Source organism: Anser brachyrhynchus (genome assembly GCF_964034855.1).
Source record: "Anser brachyrhynchus genome assembly, chromosome: 12".
Lineage (NCBI taxonomy): Eukaryota > Metazoa > Chordata > Aves > Anseriformes > Anatidae > Anser > Anser brachyrhynchus.
Genome location: NC_137707.1, coordinates 22,334,863 through 22,354,639, shown reverse-complemented (window position 1 = coordinate 22,354,639; position 19,777 = coordinate 22,334,863).

The window sequence follows — 19,777 nt, the reverse complement described above, 5'->3', positions numbered from 1 at the left end:
CACTGGCACCACTGGGGATGCACCTCAGTGAGTCCAGAGACTGCACTAGCACCACTGGTGATGCACTGCAGTGAGTCCAGAGAATGCACTGGCACCACTGGGGATGCAGTGCAGTGAGTCCAGAGAGTGCACTGGCACCACTGGGGATGCAGTGCAGTGAGTCCAGAGAGTGCACTGGCACCAGAGGGAATGCACTGCAGTGAGTCCAGTGAGTGCACTGGCACCATTTTGGATGCACTGCAGTGAGTCCAGAGAGTGCTCTGGCACCACTGGGGATGCAGTGCAGTGAGTCCAGAGAGTGCACTGGCACCACTGGGGATGCACTGCAGTGAGTCCAGAGAGTGCACTGGCACCACTGGGGATGCACTGCAGTGAGTCCAGAGAGTGCACTGTCACCACTGGGGATGCAGTACAGTGAGTCCACAGAGTGCACTGGTACCAGTGGGGATGCAGTACAGTGAGTCCAGAGAGTGCACTGGCACCACTGGGCATGCAGTGCAGTGAGTCCAGAGAGTGCACTGGCACCACTGGGGATGCACTTCAGTGACTCCAGAGAGTGCACTGGCACCACTGGGGATGCAGTGCAGTGAGTCCAGAGCGTGCACTGGCACCACTGGGGATGCAGTGCAGTGAGCATAGAGAGTGCACTGGCACCACTGGTGATGCAGTACAGTGAGTCCAGAGAGTGCACTGGCACCACTGGGGATGCACTGCAGTGAGACCATAGAGTGCACTGGCACCACTGGGGATGCACTACAGTGAGTCCAGAGATTGCACTGGCACCACTGCGGATGCAGTGCACTGAGTCCAGAGAGTGCACTGGCACCACTGGGGATGCACTTCAGTGAGACCATAGAGTGCACTGGCACAACTGGGTATGCACTTCAGTGAGTCCAGAGAGTGCACTAGCACCACCGGGGATTCACTGCAGTGAGTGCACTGGCACCACTGGGGATGCAGTGCAGTGACTGCAGAGAGTACACTGGCACCACCGGGGATTCACTGCAGTGAGTCCAGAGAGTGCACTGGCACCACCTGTGATGCAGTGCAGTGAGTCCAGTGAGTGCACTGGCACCACTGGGGATGCAGTGCTGTGACTCCAGAGAGCGCACTGGCACCACTGGGGATGCAGTGCAGTCAGTCCAGTGAGTGCACTGGCACCACTGGGGGTGCAGTACAGTGAGTCCAGAGAGTGCACTGACACCACTGGGGATGCACTGCAGTGAGTCCAGACAGTGCACTGGCACCACTGGGGATGCAGTGCAGTGAGTCCAGAGACTGCACTGGCACCACTGGGGATGCACTGCAGTGAGACCAGAGAGTGCACTGGCACCACTGGGGATGCACTGCAGTGAGTCCAGAGAGTGCACTGGCACCACTGGGGATGCACTGCAGTTAGTCCAGAGAGTGCACTGTCACCACTGGGAATGCAGTACAGTGAGTCCACATAGTGCACTGGCACCAGTGGGGATGCAGTACAGTGAGTCCAGAGAGTGCACTGGCACCACTGGACATGCAGTGCAGTGAGTCCAGAGAGTGCACTGGCACCACTGGGGATGCACTTCAGTGACTCCACAGAGTGCACTGGCACCACTGGGGATGCAGTGCAGTGAGTCCAAAGACTTCACTGGCACCACTGGGGATGTAGTGCAGTGAGTCCAGAGAGTGCACTGGCACCACTGGGAATGCACTGCAGTGAGTCCAGAGAGTGCACTGGCACCACTGGGGATGCACTACAGTGAGTCCAGAGAGTGCACTGGCACTACTGGGGATGCAGTGCAGTGAGTCCAGAGAGTGCACTGGCACCACTGGGGATGCAGTGTAGTGAGTCCAGAGAGTGCACTGGCAGCAGTGGGAATGCAGTGCAGTGAGTCCAGAGAGTGCACTGGCACCACTGGGGATGCAGTGCAGTCAGTCCAGAGACTTCACTGGCACCAATGGGAATGCAGTGCAGTGAGTGCAGAGAGTGCACTGGCACCACTGGGGATGCAGTGCAGTGAGTCCAGAGAGTGCACTGGCGCCACTGGGGATGCACTGCAGTGAGTCCAGAGAGTGCACTGGAACCACTGGGGATGCACTGCAGTGAGTCCAGAGAGTGCACTGGCACCACTGGTGATGCAGTACAGTGAGTCCAGAGAGTGCACTGGCACCACTGGGGATGCACTACAGTGAGTCCAGAGATTGCACTGGCACCACTGGGGATGCAGTGCACTGAGTCCAGAGAGTGCACTGGCACCACTGGGGATGCACTGCAGTGAGACCATAGAGTGCACTGGCACAACTGGGTATGCACTTCAGTGAGTCCAGAGAGTGCACTAGCACCACCGGGGATTCACTGCAGTGAGTGCACTGGCACCACTGGGGATGCAGTGCAGTGACTGCAGAGAGTACACTGGCACCACCGGGGATTCACTGCAGTGAGTCCAGAGAGTGCACTGGCACCACCTGTGATGCAGTGCAGTGAGTCCAGTGAGTGCACTGGCACCACTGGGGATGCAGTGCTGTGACTCCAGAGAGCGCACTGGCACCACTGGGGATGCAGTGCAGTCAGTCCAGTGAGTGCACTGGCACCACTGGGGGTGCAGTACAGTGAGTCCAGAGAGTGCACTGACACCACTGGGGATGCACTGCAGTGAGTCCAGACAGTGCACTGGCACCACTGGGGATGCAGTGCAGTGAGTCCAGAGACTGCACTGGCACCACTGGGGATGCACTGCAGTGAGACCAGAGAGTGCACTGGCACCACTGGGGATGCACTGCAGTGAGTCCAGAGAGTGCACTGGCACCACTGGGGATGCACTGCAGTTAGTCCAGAGAGTGCACTGTCACCACTGGGGATGCAGTACAGTGAGTCCACATAGTGCACTGGCACCAGTGGGGATGCAGTACAGTGAGTCCAGAGAGTGCACTGGCACCACTGGACATGCAGTGCAGTGAGTCCAGAGAGTGCACTGGCACCACTGGGGATGCACTTCAGTGACTCCACAGAGTGCTCTGGCACCACTGGGGATGCAGTGCAGTGAGTCCAAAGACTTCACTGGCACCACTGGGGATGCAGTGCAGTGAGTCCAGAGAGTGCACTGGCACCACTGGGAATGCACTGCAGTGAGTCCAGAGAGTGCACTGGCACCACTGGGGATGCACTACAGTGAGTCCAGAGAGTGCACTGGCACCACTGGGGATGCAGTGCAGTGAGTCCAGAGAGTGCACTGGCACCACTGGGGATGCAATGCAGTGAGTCCAGAGAGTGCACTGGCAGCAGTGGGGATGCAGTGCAGTGAGTCCAGAGAGTGCACTGGCACCACTGGGGATGCAGTGCAGTCAGTCCAGAGACTTCACTGGCACCAATGGGAATGCAGTGCAGTGAGTGCAGAGAGTGCACTGGCACCACTGGGGATGCAGTGCAGTGAGTCCAGAGAGTGCACTGGCACCACTGGGGATGCACTGCAGTGAGTCCAGAGAGTGCACTGGCACCACTGGGGATGCACTGCAGTGAGTCCAGAGAGTGCAATGGCACCACTGGTGATGCAGTACAGTGAGTCCAGAGAGTGCACTGGCACCACTGGGGATGCAGTGCAGTGAGTCCAGAGAGTGCACTGGCACCACTGGGGATGCACTGCAGTTAGTCCAGAGAGTGCACTGTCACCACTGGGGATGCAGTACAGTGAGTCCACATAGTGCACTGGCACCAGTGGGGATGCAGTACAGTGAGTCCAGAGAGTGCACTGGCACCACTGGACATGCAGTGCAGTGAGTCCAGAGAGTGCACTGGCACCACTGGGGATGCACTTCAGTGACTCCACAGAGTGCACTGGCACCACTGGGGATGCAGTGCAGTGAGTCCAAAGACTTCACTGGCACCACTGGGGATGCAGTGCAGTGAGTCCAGAGAGTGCACTGGCACCACTGGGGATGCACTTCAATGAGTCCAGAGAGTGCACTGGCACCACTGGGGATGCACTACAGTGAGTCCAGAGAGTGCACTGGCACCACTGGGGATGCAGTGCAGTGAGTCCAGAGAGTGCACTGGCACCATTGGGGATGCACTGCAGTGAGTCCAGAGAGTGCACTGTCACTACTGGGGATGCAGTGCAGTGAGTCCAGAGAGTGCACTGGCACCACTGGGGATGCAGTGCAGTGAGTCCTGAGAGTGCACTGGCACCACTGGGGATGCACTGCAGTGAGTCCAGAGATTGCACTGGCACCACCGGGAATGCAGTACAGTGAGTCCACACAGTGCACTAGCACCACTGGGGATGCAGTGCAGTGAGTCCAGAGAGTGCAGAGGCACAACAGGTGATGCAGTTTCGTGAGTCCAGAGAGTGCACTGGCACCACTGGGGATGCAGTGCAGTGAGTCCAGTGAGTGTACTGGCACCACTGGGGATGCACTGCAGTGAGTCCAGAGAGTGCACTGGCACCACTGGGGATGCAGTGCTGTGACTCCAGAGAGTGCACTGGCACCACTGGGTATGGAGTGCAGTGAGTCCAGAGAGTGCACTGGCACCAATGGGGATGCGGTGCCGGGAGTCCAGAGAGTGCTTTGGCACCAGTGGGGATGCACTGCAGTTACTCCAGAGACTGCACTGGCACCACTGGGGATGCAGTGCAGTGAGTCCAGAGAGTGCACTGGCACCACTGGGGATGCAGTGCAGTCAGTCCAGAGACTTCACTGGCACCAATGGGAATGCAGTGCAGTGAGTGCAGAGAGTGCACTGGCACCACTGGGGATGCAGTGCAGTGAGTCCAGAGAGTGCACTGGCGCCACTGGGGATGCACTGCAGTGAGTCCAGAGAGTGCACTGGCACCACTGGGGATGCACTGCAGTGAGTCCAGAGAGTGCACTGGCACCACTGGTGATGCAGTACAGTGAGTCCAGAGAGTGCACTGGCACCACTGGGGATGCAGTGCAGTGAGTCCAGAGAGTGCACTGGCACCACTGGGGATGCACTGCAGTTAGTCCAGAGAGTGCACTGTCACCACTGGGGATGCAGTACAGTGAGTCCACATAGTGCACTGGCACCAGTGGGGATGCAGTACTGTGAGTCCAGAGAGTGCACTGGCACCACTGGACATGCAGTGCAGTGAGTCCAGAGAGTGCACTGGCACCACTGGGGATGCACTTCAGTGACTCCACAGAGTGCACTGGCACCACTGGGGATGCAGTGCAGTGAGTCCAAAGACTTCACTGGCACCACTGGGGATGCAGTGCAGTGAGTCCAGAGAGTGCACTGGCACCACTGGGGATGCACTTCAATGAGTCCAGAGAGTGCACTGGCACCACTGGGGATGCAGTGCAGTGAGTCCAGAGAGTGCACTGGCACCACTGGGGATGCAGTGCAGTGAGTCCAGAGAGTGCACTGGCACCACTGGGGATGCACTGCAGTGAGTCCAGAGAGTGCACTGTCACTACTGGGGATGCAGTGCAGTGAGTCCAGAGAGTGCACTGGCACCACTGGGGATGCAGTGCAGTGAGTCCTGAGAGTGCACTGGCACCACTGGGGATGCACTGCAGTGAGTCCAGAGATTGCACTGGCACCACCGGGAATGCAGTACAGTGAGTCCACACAGTGCACTAGCACCACTGGGGATGCAGTGCAGTGAGTCCAGAGAGTGCAGAGGCACAACTGGTGATGCAGTTTAGTGAGTCCAGAGAGTGCACTGGCACCACTGGGGATGCAGTGCAGTGAGTCCAGTGAGTGTACTGGCACCACTGGGGATGCACTGCAGTGAGTCCAGAGAGTGCACTGGCACCACTGGGGATGCAGTGCTGTGACTCCAGAGAGTGCACTGGCACCACTGGGTATGGAGTGCAGTGAGTCCAGAGAGTGCACTGGCACCAATGGGGATGCGGTGCCGGGAGTCCAGAGAGTGCTTTGGCACCAGTGGGGATGCACTGCAGTTACTCCAGAGACTGCACTGGCACCACTGGGGATGCAGTGCAGTGAGTCCAGAGAGTGCACTGGCACCACTGGGGATGCACTGCAGTGAGTCCAGAGAGTGCACTGGCACCACTGGGGATGCACTGCAGTGAGTGCAGAGAGTGCACTGGCACCACTGGGGATGCAGTGCAGTGAGTCCACAGAGTGCACTGGCAGCACTGGGGATGCAGTGCAGTGAGTCCAGAGAGTGCACTGGCACCACTGGGGATGCACTGCAGTGAATTCAGTGAGTGCACTGGCACCACTGGGGATGCAGTGCGGTGAGTCCAGAGAGTGCACTGGCACCACTGGGGATGCACTGCAGTGAGTCCAGAGAGTGCACTGGCACCAGTGGGGATGCATTGCAGTGAGTCCAGAGAGTGCACTGGCACCACAGATGATGCAGTACAGTGAGTCCAGTGAGTGCACTGGCACCACTGGGGATGTAGTGCAGTGACTCGAGAGAGTGCACTTGCACCACTGGGGATGCAGTGCAGTGAGTCCAGAGAGTGCACTGGCACCACTGGGGATGCACTGCAGTGAGTCCAGAGAGTGCACTGGCACCACTGGGGATGCACTGCAGTGAGTCCAGAGAGTGCACTGGCACCACTGGTGATGCACTGCAGTGAGTCCAGAGATTGCACTGGCACCAGTGGGGATGCAGTGCAGTGAGTCCAGAGACTTCACTGGCACCACTGGGGATGCAGAGAAGTGAGTGCAGAGAGTGCACTGGCACCACTGGGGATGCACTGCAGTGAGTCCAGAGAGTGCACTGGCACCACTGGGGATGCAGTGCAGTGAGTCCAGAGAGTGCACTGGCACCAATGGGGCTGCAGTGCAGTGAGTCCAGAGAGTGCACTGGCACCAATGGGGCTGCAGTGCAGTGAGTCCAAAGAGTGCACTGGCACCACTTTGAATGCACTGCAGTGAGTCCAGAGAGTGCACTGGCACCACTGGTGATGCAGTACAGTGAGTCCAGAGAGTGCACTGGCACCACTGGGGATGCACTGCAGTGAGTCCAGAGAGTGCACTGGCACCACTGGGGATGCACTACAGTGAGTCCAGAGATTGCACTGGCACCACTGGGGATGCAGTGCAGTGAGTCCAGAGAGTGCACTGGCACCACTGGGGATGCAGTGAATTGAGTCCAGAGAGTGCACTGGCACAACTGGGGATGCACTTCAGTGAGTCCAGAGAGTGCACTGGCACCAGTGGGGATGCAGTGCAGTGAGTCCAGAGAGTGCACTGGCACCACTGGGGATGCAGTGCAGTGAGTCCAGAGAGTACACTGGCACCAGTGGGGATGCAATGCAGTGAGTCCAGAGAGTGCACTGGCACCACTGGGGATGTGTCCAGTGAGTCCAGTGAGTGCACTGGCACCACTGGGGATGCAGTGCAGTGAGTCCAGAGAGTACACTGGCACCAGTGGGGATGCAGTGCAGTGAGTCCAGAGAGTGCACTGGCACCACTGGGGATGCAGTGCAGTCAGTCCAGTGAGTGCACTGGCACCACTGGTGTTGCAGTACAGTGAGTCCAGAGAGTGCACTGGCACCACTGGGGATGCACTGCAGTGAGTCCAGACAGTGAACTGGCACCACTGCGGATGCAGTGCAGTGAGTCCAGAGAGTGCACTGGCACCACTGGGGATGCACTGCAGTGAGTCCAGAGAGTGCACTGGCACCACTGGTGATGCAGTCCAGTGAGTCCAGAGAGTGCACTGGCACCACTGGGGCTTCAGTGCAGTGAGTCCAGAGAGTGCACTGGCACCACTGGGGATGCAGTGCAGTGAGTCCAGAGAGTGCACTGGCACCACTGGGGATGCACTGCAGTGAGTCCAGAGAGTGCACTGGCACCACTGGGGATGCAGTACAGTGAGTCCACAGAGTGCACTGGCAGCAGTGGGTATGCAGTACAGTGAGTCCAGAGAGTGCACTGGCACCACTGGGCATGCAGTGCAGTGAGTCCAGAGAGTGCACTGGCACCACTGGGGATGCACTTCAGTGAGTCCAGAGAGTGCACTGGCACCAGTGGGGATGCAGTGCAGTGAGTCCAGAGAGTGCACTGGCACCACTGGGGATGCACTGCAGTGAGTCCAGAGAGTACACTGGCACCAGTGGGGATGCAGTGCAGTGAGTCCAGAGAGTGCACTGGCACCACTGGGGATGCACTGCAGTGAGTCCAGAGAGTGCACTGGCACCACTGGGGATGTGTCCAGTGAGTCCAGTGAGTGCACTGGCACCACTGGGGATGCAGTGCAGTGAGTCCAGAGAGTACACTGGCACCAGTGGGGATGCAGTGCAGTTACTCCAGAGACTGCACTGGCACCACCGGGGATGCAGTGCAGTGAGTCCAGAGAGTGCACTGGCACCACTGGGGATGCAGTGCACTGAGTCCAGAGATTGCACTGGCACCACTGGGGATGCAGTGCTGTGACTCCAGAGAGCGCACTGGCACCACTGGGGATGCAGTGCAGTGAGTCCAGAGAGTGCACTGGCACCACTGGGGATGCACTGCAGTGAGCCCAGAGAGTGCACTGGCACCACTGGGGATGCAGTGCAGTGAGTCCAGTGAGTGCACTGGCACCACTGGGGAAGCAGTGCAGTGAGTCCAGAGAGTGCAGTGGCACCACTGGTGATGCAGTTTAGTGAGTCCAGAGAGTGCACTGGCACCACTGGGGATGCAGTGCAGTGAGTCCAGTGAGTGTACTGGCACCACTGGGGATGCACTGCAGTGAGTCCAGAGAGTGCACTGGCACCACTGAGAATGCACTTCAATGAGTCCAGAGACTTCACTGGCACCACTGGGGATGCACTGCAGTGAGTCCAGAGAGTGCACTGGCACCACTGGGGATGCAGTGCAGTGAGTCCTGAGAGTGCACTGGCACCACTGGGGATGCACTGCAGTGAGTCCAGAGATTGCACTGGCACCACTGGGGATGCAGTACAGTGAGTCCACACAGTGCACTAGCACCACTGGGGATGCAGTGCAGTGAGTCCAGAGAGTGCACTGGCACCACTGGGGATGCAGTGCAGTGAGTCCAGAGAGTGCAATGGCACCACTGCGGATGCACTGCAGTGAGTCCAGAGAGTGCACTGGCTCCACTGGGGATGCACTGCAGTGAGTCCAGAGAGTGCACTGGCACCACTGAGAATGCACTTCAGTGAGTCCAGAGAGTGCACTGGCACCACTGGGGATGCACTGCAGTGAGTCCAGAGAGTGCGCTGGAACCACTGGGGATGCAGTGCAGTGAGTCCAGAGAGTGCACTGGCACCACTGGGGATGCAGTGCAGTGAGTCCAGAGAGTGCACTGGCACCAGTGGGGATGCACTGCAGTGAGTCCAGTGAGTGCACTGGCACCACTGGGGATGCAGTGCAGTGAGTCCAGAGAGTGCACTGGCACCACTGTGGAAGCAGTGCAGTGAGTCCAGAGAGTGCAGTGGCACCACTAGGGATGCAGTGCAGTGAGTCCAGAGAGTGCACTGGCACCACTGGGGATGCAGTGCAGTGAGTCCAGAGAGTGCACTGGCACCACTGGGGATGCAGTTCAGTGAGTCCAGAGAGTGCACTGGCACCACTGGGGATGCAGTGCAGTGAGTCCAGAGAGTGCACTGGCACCACTGGGGATGCACTTCAGTGACTCCAGAGAGTGCACTGGCACCACTGGGGATGCACCTCAGTGAGTCCAGAGAGTGCACTAGCACCACTGGTGATGCACTGCAGTGAGTCCAGAGAATGCACTGGCACCACTGGGCATGCAGTGCAGTGAGTCCAGAGAGTGCACTGGCACCACTGGGGATGCAGTGCAGTGAGTCCAGAGAGTGCACTGGCACCAGAGGGAATGCACTGCAGTGAGTCCAGTGAGTGCACTGGCACCACTTTGGATGCACTGCAGTGAGTCCAGAGAGTGCTCTGGCACCACTGGCGATGCAGTGCAGTGAGTCCAGAGAGTGCACTGGCACCACTGGGGATGCACTGCAGTGAGTCCAGAGAGTGCACTGGCACCACTGGGGATGCACTGCAGTGAGTCCAGAGAGTGCACTGGCACCACTGGGCATGCAGTGCAGTGAGTCCAGAGAGTGCACTGGCACCACTGGGGATGCACTTCAGTGACTCCAGAGAGTGCACTGGCACCACTGGCGATGCAGTGCAGTGAGTCCAGAGCGTGCACTGGCACCACTGGGGATGCAGTGCAGTGAGCATAGAGAGTGCACTGGCACCACTGGTGATGCAGTACAGTGAGTCCAGAGAGTGCACTGGCACCACTGGGGATGCACTGCAGTGAGACCATAGAGTGCACTGGCACCACTGGGGATGCACTACAGTGAGTCCAGAGATTGCACTGGCACCACTGGGGATGCAGTGCACTGAGTCCAGAGAGTGCACTGGCACCACTGGGGATGCACTGCAGTGAGACCATAGAGTGCACTGGCACAACTGGGTATGCAGTTCAGTGAGTCCAGAGAGTGCACTGACACCACTGGGGATGCAGTCCAGTGAGTGCACTGGCACCACTGGGGATGCAGTGCAGTGACTGCAGAGAGTACAATGGCACCACCGGGGATTCACTGCAGTGAGTCCAGACAGTGCACTGGCACCACCTGTGATGCAGTGCAGTGAGTCCAGTGAGTGCACTGGCACCACTGGGGATGCAGTGCTGTGACTCCAGAGAGCGCACTGGCACCACTGGGGATGCAGTGCAGTCAGTCCAGTGAGTGCACTGGCACCACTGGGGGTGCAGTATAGTCAGTCCAGAGAGTGCACAGGCACCACTGGGTATGCACTGCAGTGAGTCCAGACAGTGCACTGGCACCACTGGGGATGCACTGCAGTGAGTCCAGAGACTGCACTGGCACCACTGGGGATGCACTGCAGTGAGACCAGAGAGTGCACTGGCACCACTGGGGATGCACTGCAGTGAGTCCAGAGAGTGCACTGGCACCACTGGGGATGCACTGCAGTTAGTCCAGAGAGTGCACTGTCACCACTGGGGATGCAGTACAGTGAGTCCACATAGTGCACGGGCACCAGTGGGGATGCAGTACAGTGAGTCCAGAGAGTGCACTGGCACCACTGGACATGCAGTGCAGTGAGTCCAGAGAGTGCACTGGCACCACTGGGGATGCACTTCAGTGACTCCACAGAGTGCACTGGCACCACTGGGGATGCAGTGCAGTGAGTCCAAAGACTTCACTGGCACCACTGGGGATGCAGTGCAGTGAGTCTAGAGAGTGCACTGGCACCACTGGGGATGCACTGCAGTGAGTCCAGAGAGTGCACTGGCACCACTGGGGATGCACTACAGTGAGTCCAGAGAGTGCACTGGCACCACTGGGGATGCAGTGCAGTGAGTCCAGAGAGTGCACTGGCACCACTGGGGATGCAGTGCAGTGAGTCCAGAGAGTGCACTGGCAGCAGTGGGGATGCAGTGCAGTGAGTGCAGAGAGTGCACTGGCACCACTGGGGATGCACTGCAGTGAGTCCAGAGACTTCACTGGCACCACTGGGAATGCAGTGCAGTGAGTGCAGAGAGTGCACTGGCACCACTGGGGAAGCAGTGCAGTGAGTCCAGAGAGTGCACTGGCGCCACTGGGGATGCACTGCAGTGAGTCCAGAGAGTGCACTGGCACCACTGGGGATGCACTGCAGTGAGTCCAGAGAGTGCACTGGCACCACTGGTGATGCAGTACAGTGAGTCCAGAGAGTGCACTGGCACCACTGGGGATGCACTGCAGTGAGTCCAGAGAGTGCACTGGCACCACTGGGGATGCACTGCAGTTAGTCCAGAGAGTGCACTGTCACCACTGGGGATGCAGTACAGTGAGTCCACATAGTGCACTGGCACCAGTGGGGATGCAGTACAGTGAGTCCAGAGAGTGCACTGGCACCACTGGACATGCAGTGCAGTGAGTCCAGAGAGTGCACTGGCACCACTGGGGATGCACTTCAGTGACTCCACAGAGTGCACTGGCACCACTGGGGATGCAGTGCAGTGAGTCCAAAGACTTCACTGGCACCACTGGGGATGCAGTGCAGTGAGTCCAGAGAGTGCACTGGCACCACTGGGGATGCACTACAGTGAGTCCAGAGATTGCACTGGCACCACTGGGGATGCAGTGCAGTGAGTCCAGAGAGTGCACTGGCACCACTGGGGATGCACTGCAGTGAGTCCAGAGAGTGCACTGGCACCACTGGGGATGCAGTGCACTGAGTCCAGAGAGTGCACTGACACCACTGGGGATGCGGTGCAGTGAGTCCAGAGAGTGCACTGGCACCACTGGGGATGCAGTGCAGTGAGTCCAGAGTGCTCTGGCACCACTGGGGATGCAGTGCAGTGAGTCCAGAGACTGCACTGGCACCACTGGGGATGCAGTGCAGTGAGTCCAGAGAGTGCACTGGCACCACTGGGGATGCACTGCAGTGAGTCCAGAGAGTGCACTGGCACCACTGGTGATGCAGTCCAGTGAGTCCAGTGAATGCACTGGCACCACTGGGGATGCTGTGCAGTGAGTGCAGAGAGTGCACTGGCACCACCTGTGATGCAGTACAGTGTGTCCATTGAGTGCACTGGCACCACTGGGGATGCAGTGCTGTGACTCCGGAGAGCGCACTGGCACCACTGGGGATGCAGTGTAGTCAGTCCAGTGAGTGCACTGGCACCACTAGGGATGCAGTGCAGTGAGTGCAGAGAGTGCAATGGCACCAATGGGGATGCACTTCAGTGAGTCCAGAGAGTGCACTGGCACCACTGGGGATGCAGTGCAGTGAGTCCAGAGATTGCACTGGCACCACTGGGGATGCAGTGCTGTGACTCCAGAGAGCGCACTGGCACCACTGGACATGCAGTGCAGTGAGTGCAGAGAGTGCACTGGCACCAGTGGTGATGCACTTCAGTTTGTCCAGAGAGTGCACTGGCACCACTGGGGATGCAGTGCAGTGAGTCCAGAGAGTGCACTGGCACCACTGGGGATGCACTGCAGTGAGTCCAGAGAGTGCACTGGCACCACTGGGGATGCACTGCAGTGAGTCCAGAGAGTGCACTGGCACCACTGGGGCTGCAGTGCAGTGAGTCCAGAGAGTGCACTGGCACCACTGGGGATGCACTGCAGTGAGTCCAGAGATTGCACTGGCACCACTGGGGATGCAGTGCAGTGAGTCCAGAGAGTGCACTGGCACCACTGGGGATGCATTACAGTGAGTCCACAGAGTGCACTGGCACCACTGGGGATGCTCTGCAGTGAGTCCAGAGATTGCACTGGCACCACTGGGGATGCAGTGCAGTGAGTGCAGAGAGTGCACTGGCACCACTGGGAATGCACTTCAGTGAGTTCAGAGAGTGCACTTGCACCACTGGGGATGGGTTTCAAGCCAACTGCATTAACCGCTCATGCTTCTTTCTTATGAGACGTTAGTAAACCAATTACATAGCCTTGTCAAGACTAAATCACAGGTAAAAATCCTGTACATCTCATGTGGCCAACCACTCCCAACTAGGATTCCAAGAACCAGGAGGTTCGGTGAAAATAGGGCTAGTGCTATTAGAGGGGTGATTATTAGGGTAAGCCCTAAGCTGTCTTTAATGGAGAAGTATGGGTGGAATGGGATTTTGTCGCAGTCTGATACGATTCCTAGTGGGTTATTTGAGCCTGATTCGTGTAGGAAGGTTAGGTGGACTAGGGTGATTCCTGCAATTAGGAAGGGCAGTAGGAAGTGGATGGCGAAGAATCGGGTTAAGGTTGGATTGTCTACTGAGAATCCTCCTCAGGCTCATTCTACTAGAGTTTGTCCAATGTACGGGATGGCTGAGAATAGGTTGGTGATTACGGTGGCCCCTCAGAATGACATTTGTCCTCATGGTAGGACATACCCTACGAAGGCAGTTGCTATTAGGGTGAGTAGGAGGATTACTCCTGTGTTTCAGGTTTCTTTGTATAGGTAGGAGCCGTAGTAGAGGCCTCGTCCGATGTGTAAGTAGATGCAGATAAAGAAGAGCGAAGCACCGTTGGCGTGGAGGTTGCGGATGAGCCATCCGTACTGGACGTCTCGGCATGTGTGAGCTACTGAGGAGAAGGCGAGTGAAGTGTCTGCGGTGTAGTGTATGGCTAGTAGCAGGCCTGTTAGGATTTGTGTGGCTAAGCAGATGGCTAGAAGGGAGCCGAAGTTTCATCAGGCAGAGATGTTGGAGGGGGCGGGTAGGTCGATTAGGGAGTTGTTGATTATTTTTAGTAGGGGATGGGATTTGCGGATGTTAGGGGCCATTAGTGAGTCTGTGTGTTATTAGGATTATTACCAGGATGGAGAGGGCGAAGGATCCTAGGTAGGCCTTAATTAGCCCTGTGTGTATTGAGGTTGCGGCTTTGCTTGCGGCTACTTGTAGTTCAGCAAGGCCCTCTGGCCCTATTTTTTTGAGTCAGGAGAGGTCAATCAAGTGTAGGGCAATGTTTTGTCCCTTTTCTAGTAGGTTTTTGGAGAAGAATCGGTGTACTAGGGGGTTGAAGTACCCTAATGCAGAGGAGAAGTTTATGAGGGGGTTTGGTTTGGGGTGAGTGAGGGTGTGTGTTATGTTCGATAGTTCTAGGGCTAGGATGATTCCTAGGATTGTTATGAGGATGGCAGCGGTTTTGGTGATAAGGGGTATGGTTATTGGGGGGGTTTTGGTTGGTGTGATGAAAGAGGTAATGATTATTCCTGCTGTAATGCTGCCTAGGGCGAGTCGGGTTAGGGGGGCGGTGATTAGTGGGTTGTTTTCGTTTATTGATACTATTGGGGGGATTCGGGTTTGTCCAGCTTGGACTAGGATGGTTATGCGGATGCTGTAGGTTGCGGTGAATGCTGTGGCTATAAGGGTTAGGAGTAGGGCTCAAGTATTTAGGTATGATGTGTTTAAGCTTTCGATGATGAGGTCTTTTGAGTAGAATCCGGCTAGGAATGGGGTTCCTATCAGCGCCAGGTTTCCGATGGTTAGGCAGGAAGTAGTGACTGGGAGTATTTTCTGTAGGCCTCCTATCTTTCGGATATCTTGTTCTCCGTTTAGGTTGTGGATGATAGACCCTGAGCATAGGAATAGTATGGCTTTAAAGAAGGCATGGGTTGAGATGTGTAGGAAGGCTAGTTGTGGGAGGTTTAGTCCGATAGTGACTATTATTAGTCCTAGTTGGCTGGATGTTGAGAAAGCAATGATTTTTTTGATGTCATTTTGGGTTAGGGCGCATGTGCAGCGAATAGGGTTGATAGAGCACCTAGGCATAGGCAGGCAGTTAGGGCTGTCTGGTTGGTGGCTAGCAGGGGGTGCATGCGGATGAGCAGGAAGATTCCGGCTACTACTATGGTACTGGAGTGCAGTAGGGCTGATACTGGGGTGGGGCCTTCTATTGCTGCGGGCAGTCATGGGTGGAGTCCAAATTGGGCGGATTTTCCTGCGGCTGCGAGGATTAATCCTATGAGGGGGAGGATTGGGGTTTGGTGGGGGTGTACGGCTTGTTGGATCTCTCAGGTGTTGAATGTTGAAGCTAGTCATGCTATGCTCAGGGTCAGTCCGACGTCTCCGATTCGGTTGTAGATTACGGCTTGTAGGGCGGCGGTGTTGGCATCTGCTCGGCCTTGTCATCAGCCGATGAGAAGGAAGGACATGATTCGTACTCCTTCCCAGCCTACGAATAGGAGGAATATGTTGTTTGCGGTTGTTAGGAGGAGTATGGCGACTAGGAATGTCAGTAGGTAGGTGAAAAATTTTGTTACGTATGGCTCTGAGGCCATGTATCATATGGCGAATTGTAGGATTGATCATGTTACAAATAGGGCGATTGGAAGAAATGTTATTGAGTATTGGTCTATTTTTAGGCTCAGGGGGATTTTAAAGTTTATAATGAATTTTCACTCCCAGTGGCAGGTGACAGATTCTATTCCCGAGTAGATGAATGCGGTTGTAGGGGCTAGGCTAATTAGGAATGCGGTTTTAACAGCGCGGGTGGTGGCTTGTGGGGTGTTTTTAAAGTTTTTAAATAGAAATGGCAGGATGATTGGGGTTAGGAGGATTGTCAGCGTGAGTAGTGTGAGGGAGTTGATTAGTAGTGTGGGGTTCACTCCTTTTACTTGGATTTGCACCAAGATGGGTGGTTCCTAAGACCAGTGGATTGCTGTTATCCTTTAAAAGTAAGGGGGCTGAGGTTTTAGGCTCAGATGTAAGAGTTAGCAGCTCTTGTTGGTTAAACCCTCCCCTCGGCAGGTAAGAAGGTTTGAACTTCTATTCTTAGAATCACAGTCTAATGTTTGGTTTAAACTATACTTGCATGAGGGGATTCCGGAGATCAGTTCGGGTTTGAGGATTAGGAGGAATATTGGGATAATGTGGAGTGTTATGAGCAGGTGTTCTCGCGTGGTTGAGTTTTGCATAGATGTGATGTGGGAGGGGATTGAGCCTCGTTGGGTCATTAGTAGTATGAATAAGGTGTAGGAGGCGGTTAGTAGGGTTGCGATTCCTGTTAGGATGATCGTGAAGGCAGATCAGTTGAATAAGGTGATTATAATGGTTAGCTCTGCTATGAGGTTTGTTGTTGGGGGTAAGGCTATGTTTGTTAGATTGGCCAGCAATCATCAGGTAGCTATGAGTGGTAGGAGAGGTTGTAGGCCTCGTGTGAGTAGTAGAATTCGGCTGTGCGTACGTTCATAGTTTGTGTTGGCTAGGCAGAATAGTATGGAGGAAGTTAGTCCATGGGAAATTATTAGGATCATTGCCCCTGAGAATGATCAGTGGGTTTGGATTATTCCTGCGGCGATAACTAGGCCTATGTGGCTAACGGATGAATAAGCGATTAGTGATTTTAGGTCTGTCTGTCGTAGGCAGATTGAGCTAGTCATTAGGGCGCCTCATAGGGCCAGGGTTAGGAAGGGGTAGTGCAGGAGGTTGGACAGTGGGCCCATAAATAGAGTGACTCGTATAATTCCGTATCCTCCTAGCTTTAGTAGTAGGGCGGCGAGGAGTATTGAGCCTGCGATGGGTGCTTCTACGTGGGCTTTTGGCAGTCAGAGGTGTAGGCCGTATAGTGGGGCTTTTACTATGAATGCTATGAGCAGTGCTAGACCTGATAGTATTCCTGTCCATGAGGTGGATAGGGTTGGGTGGGTTAGTTGTAGGGTTGGCAGGTGCAGGGTGCCAATTTTCACGTATAGGTGTATGATTGTGATTAGCAGGGGTAGAGAGCTTACTGGCGTGTAGAATAGCAGGTAGATGCCAGCGCTTAGGCGTTCTGGTTGGTTCCCCCATCGGGTGATTAAGATTAGGGTGGGAATGAGGGTTGCTTCAAATGAGATGTAAAATAGTGCTAGTTCTGTGGTGGAAAAGGCTAGTAGGATGAATGGCTGGACTGCGACTAAGGTTGAGATAAAGATTCGTTTGCGTTGTAGGGGTTCTTGTTGCAGGTGGTTTTGGCTTGCTATGATTATGAGTGGGAGTAGTCAGCAGGATAGTACTAGGAGGGGGGATGAGATTTGGTCAATTCCTGTTCAGTTGGATAAAAATTTGTAGGGGTAGTAGGTTGGGATTAATCACTGTAGGCTTAGGGCAGCGATTAGGAGGCTGTATAAGGTGGTGTTAGTCCATAGAAATTTTGGTGGAGACAGCAGGGCTGTTGGAAGAAGTATGATTGTGGGTAGGATGATTTTTAGCATTGCAGGAGGTTTAGGTTGTGTAGATGGTCGGAGCCATGTGTGCGGGTGGAGGCTACTAGGATGGCCAGGCCTGTGCCCGCCTCACACGCTGAGAAGGTTAGCATGAGAATTGGTACCATGGTGAATGAGGAGACTTGGTTTTCGATGGATCATATTGATAGGCCTACGAATATCGATAATATTATGCTTTCAAGGCATAGTAGGGCGGATACTAGGTGGGTTCGGTGGAAGGCTAGTCCTAGTCCGCTGAAAATGAAGGCTGAGTAGAAGCTTAAATGTAGGGGCGACATAAGAAAGTTACAGGGTTGGCTGTAATCTGCTGGGTCGAAACCAGCTATCTTTTTGGTTAGACTAACTTTCTGTTATTCTGCTCATTCTAGGCCCCCTTGAATTCACTCGTAGGCCAGTCCGAGTGTTAGGAGAAGGAGGATCACTACAGTTCAGGTGAGGGTCATTAGGGGGGATTGGAGTTGGACGGCTCATGGCAGGGGGAGTAGGAGGGCGATTTCTAGGTCGAATAGGACGAACAGGATGGCTACTGAGGAAGAATCGGACTGAGAATGGTAATCGAGCAGATCCAAGTGGGTCGAATCCACATTCGTACGGTGAGAGTTTCTCTGAGTCGGGGTTTATTTGGGCGAGTCAGAAGTTTAATGCGGTTAGGGCGGCGCTTAGGATTGATGATAGGGCGAATATGAACATGAGTGCGTTCATTGCTCTCCTCTGGGTTTATACCAGATTCTAGAGATTGGAAGTCAATTGTAATTAATATACTAGAAGAGCAAGAGCCTCATCAGTAGATGGTTATGTAGAGGAATAGTCAGATGACGTCTACGAAGTGTCAGTATCAGGCTGCTGCCTCGAATCCGAAGTGGTGGTCTGATGTAAAGTGGAACTTGATCAGTCGGAAGAGGCAGACGGTCAGGAAGGAGGATCCGATGATTACGTGGAGTCCGTGGAATCCAGTGGCAACGAAGAAGGTAGATCCGTAGACGCTATCGGCGATTGAGAATGGGGCTTCGTGGTATTCTATTGCTTGTAGGGCTGTGAAGTAGAATCCCAGGAGGATCGTTAGGGTTAGGGCGTGGATGGCGTGTTTTCGGTTTCCTTCTGTGATGCTGTGATGGGCTCACGTTACGGTAACGCCTGAGGCTAGTAGGATGGCTGTGTTTAGTAGGGGGACTTCTATCGGGTTGAGTGGTTTAATTCCTGTTGGGGGTCATTGGCCTCCTAGTTCTGGGGTTGGGGCCAGGCTCGAGTGGAAGAACGCTCAGAAGAACCCTAAGAAGAAGAATGCTTCGGATGTGATGAAAAGGATTATGCCGTATCGTAGGCCTTTTTGGACTGTGGGAGTGTGATGGCCTTGGAAGGTGCTTTCTCGTACAATGTCTCGTCATCATTGGAGTATTACTAGGAGTATTGAGATGAGGCCTAGGGTTAGTAGTATGGATGAGTTGTAGTGGAATCACATGATTAATCCTGAGGTTGTGAGTAGGGCGGCGGCTGCCCCGAAGATTGGTCAAGGGCTTGGTTCAACTATGTGGTATGAGTGTGCTTGGTGTGCCATTAGATGTTTTCTTGTAAGTATAGGCTTAGAAGGAGCACGAAGACGTAGGCCTGGATTATGGCTACTGCTACTTCTAGGATGGTTAGGAGTAGTAGGATGATTATTGTTAGGATGGATACTGCAGGAAGGGTGGGTATTAATGCAATGGAGGCTGTAGAGATGAGTTGGATGAGTAAGTGTCCTGCTGTAAGGTTGGCTGTAAGGCGGACTCCGAGGGCTAGGGGGCGGATTAGTAGGCTGGTTGTTTCGATCAGGATTAGTGCGGGGATTAGGGGTGTAGGGGTACCTTCGGGTAATAGGTGGGCTAAAGAGGCTGATGGTTGGTTTCGTAGGCCTGTTAGTAGTGTGGCGAGCCATAGTGGGAAGGCTAGGGCTATGTTCATAGATAGTTGGGTGGTTGGGGTGAATGTATATGGAAGGAGGCCTAGAAGGTTGATTGTAAGAAGTATGATTATTAGGGATGTAAATATTATGGCTCATTTGTGGCCATTTTTGTTGAGTGGGACTATTAGTTGTTTTGTGATTAGGTGAAGGAGTCATGTTTGGATAGTAGAAAGGCGGTTGTTGATTCATCGGTTGTTTGGGGACGGGAATAGTAGGGCTGGGAAGAGTAGGGATAGTAGGAT